The sequence below is a fragment of the Tursiops truncatus genome, chromosome 6 (assembly GCF_011762595.2).
Source record: "Tursiops truncatus isolate mTurTru1 chromosome 6, mTurTru1.mat.Y, whole genome shotgun sequence".
NCBI lineage: Eukaryota > Metazoa > Chordata > Mammalia > Artiodactyla > Delphinidae > Tursiops > Tursiops truncatus.
The window spans coordinates 66802688-66805874 of NC_047039.1; the positions used below are offsets into that span (position 1 = coordinate 66802688).

General features: G+C 38.6%; 1 pseudogene; it reads left to right on the forward strand.

Moving 5' to 3' along the window:
- The first annotated feature begins 1522 nt into the window (after window positions 1–1522).
- On the forward strand, window positions 1523–1976 carry LOC101338880 (small ribosomal subunit protein uS8-like; annotated as a pseudogene).
- The last annotated feature ends 1211 nt before the right edge of the window (window positions 1977–3187 follow it).

Below are 3187 nucleotides of genomic sequence, written 5' to 3' on the forward strand. Positions count from 1 at the left end.
TATGGTGTTTTTAGTTGTTCTAGATAAGACTTGTTGGCTTTGTGGGGTTTTTTTTCAATTTTGTTTTAATCAGATTTTTCAATTGGTATTTTATGTCATTTCAGAAAGGTCTTTCCTACTCTTAGATGATATCAATAATTTACTCATATTTTCTTATGTTTATACTTTTGCTTTTAAATTTTTGTTTTGTCTATAGTTGACTTTGATATAAGAATGAGGGAGGGATCAAGCCCCACCCCTACCCCCCCAAAAAAAAGCCCAATCAGTCGTGCCAATACCATATACTAAATAGTCTACCTTTCCTCCATTAGTTTGAAATTCCATCTTTATCATCTATTAAACCCCAATCTGTATTGGGTTACATTGGTCTATTACCATATTTTTTAAATGACTAATTCTCGACAAAATATTAGCAAACCGAATCCAACAACACATAAAAAAGACCATACACCATGACCACATGGGATTCATCCCAAGTTCACAAGAATGGTTCAACGTATGCAAATCAATGGGATACACCACATAAACAAAAGACAAAAACCACACCATCATCTCAGTAGATGCAGAAAAAGCATTTGACAAAATTCAACATCCATTCATGATAAAAACTCTTACCAAAGTGGGTAAAGAGGGAACATTTCTCAACATAATAAAAGCCATTTATGACAAACCCACAGCCAACATAATACTCAGGGGTGAAAAGCTGAAAGCCTTCCTGTTAAAAATCTGGAACAAGACAAGGATGCCCACTCTCACCTCTTCTATTCAACACAGTATTGGAAGTCCTAGCCAACGCACTCAGGTAAGAAAAAGAAATAAAAACTATCCAAATTAGAAGGGAAGAGGTAAAAGTGTCATTATATCCAGATGACATGATACTATAGATAGAAAACCCTAGAACTGATCAATGAATTCAGCAAGGTAGCAGGATACAAGATTAACATACAGAAATCGGTTGCATTTCTTTACACTAAAAATGAAATATCAGAAAGGAATGTAAAAAAAGAATCCCTTTTAAAATCACACCCCCCAGGCTTCCCTCGTGGCGCAGTGGTTAGGAATCTGACTGCCAATGCAGGGGACAGGGGTTCGAGCCCTGTTCCAGGAGGATCCCACATGCTGCGGAACAGCTAGGCCCGTGTGCCACAAATGCTGAGCCTGCACTCTGGAGCCCACAAGCCACAGCTGCTGAGGCCTGCGTGCCTGGAGCCTGTGCTCCACAACAGGAGGGGCCACCGCAATGAGAGGCCCGTGCACTGCAAGGAGGAATGGCCCCCACTCACTGCAAGTAGAGAAAGCCCACATGCAGCAATGAAGACCCAATGCAGCCAAGATAAATAAAATAAATTTATATTAAAAAAAAATTGCATCCCCCAAAAATAAAATACTTAGGAATAAAACTAACCAAAGAGGTGAAACACTTATATACTGAGAACTATAAAACATTAATAAAGGAAATTGAAGATGATTCAAAGAAATGGAAAGATATCCCATGCTCTTGGATTGGAAGAATATTGTTAAAATGGCCATCCTGCTCTTTCCACCATCTTTCTGTGCCGCCGTATTGGTGTGCATGAATGTCCTGGCTGATACGCTCAACAGTATCAACAATGCCAAAAAAAGAGGCAAACGCCAGGTTCTTATTAGGCCATGCTCCAAAGTCATCGTCAGGTTTCTAACTGTGATGATGAATCATGGTTACATTGGCAAATTTGAAATCATCGATGATCACGGGGCTGGGGAAATTGTTGTGAGCCTCATAGGCAGGCTAAATAACTGTGATCAGCCCCAGATTTGACGTGCAACTCAAAGATCTAGAAAAATGTCAGAATAACGTGCTCCCATCCCATCACTTTCTTTTCATTGTACTGACAACCTCAGCTGGCATCATGGACCAGGAAGAAGCAAGACGAAAACACACTGGAGGGAAAATACTTGGATCTTTTTCTAGGGATGTAATACACACATGCAAATAAAATGCCTCAGAGGACATCCAAAGCAATCTACAGATTTAATGTGATCCCTATCAAATTACCCATGAGATTTTTCACATAAGTGTAATAATAATAATCTGGGAAAATATTATGAACAACCTTATGCTAGTAAATCCAACAACTTAGATAAAATGGGCAAATTTCTTGAAAGACACAGATTACCCAAGCTTACCAAGGAAGAAATATATATAACCCGAAGAGCCTATCTATTAAAGAAATTGAATTTGTAGTTTAAAACATTCCCACAAAACTGCAGGCCCATAGGGCAGCACAGGTGAATGCCACTGAACATTTACAAATTCTTCATAAACTCTTTCAAAAAATTAAAAAGGTGAGAATACTTCCCAACTCATTTTATGATTACAGAATTACCCTGACACCAAAACCAGACAAAGATATTACAGAGAAATGGCAAACCAATATTCCTATGTTATAAACACAGATATCAAAAATCCTAAACAGAGGGCTTCCCTGGTGGCGCAGTGGTTGAGAGTCCGCCTGCTGATGCAGGGGACGCAAGTTCATGCCCCGGTCCGGGAAGATCCCACATGCTGTGTAGCGGCTGGGCCCGTGAGCCATGGCCGCTAAGCCTGCGCGTCCGGAGCCTGTGTTCCGCAATGGGAGAGGCCGCAACAGTGAGAGGCCCATGTAACACACACACACACACAAAAATCCTAAACAAAATTTTAGCAAATTGAATCCAAAATTTATAAAAAGGGTAATACATTTGACCAAGTGAAGTTTATCTCAAGAATGCAAGATTGTTTTGACACTTGAAAATCCACCAGTGTATAATTCATCATATTAACAAACTAAAGAATATTCATCTATAAATATATAAATAATTATTTCTGATTATGTCAATAGATGCAGAAAATCATTTGAGAAAATCCAACATCCATTCCTGACAAAAACTCTCAGAAAAGTAGGAATAGAAGGAAAAGTCTTCAACGCATTAAAGGGCATTTACTTAAAATCCTACAATTAGCATCATACTAAATTCTGAAAAACTGAATCAATTTTCCCCTAAGATTAGGAAGAAGACAAAGATGCCAAACCTCAACATTAAAGATTCCAGCCAGTGCAATAAGGTCAAGAGATAAGAAATAAAAACCACCTATATTGGAAAGGGAAGAAGTAAAACTGCCTTTTTTTCACAAATGTCATGCTCCCCTATATAGAAAATCTGATGA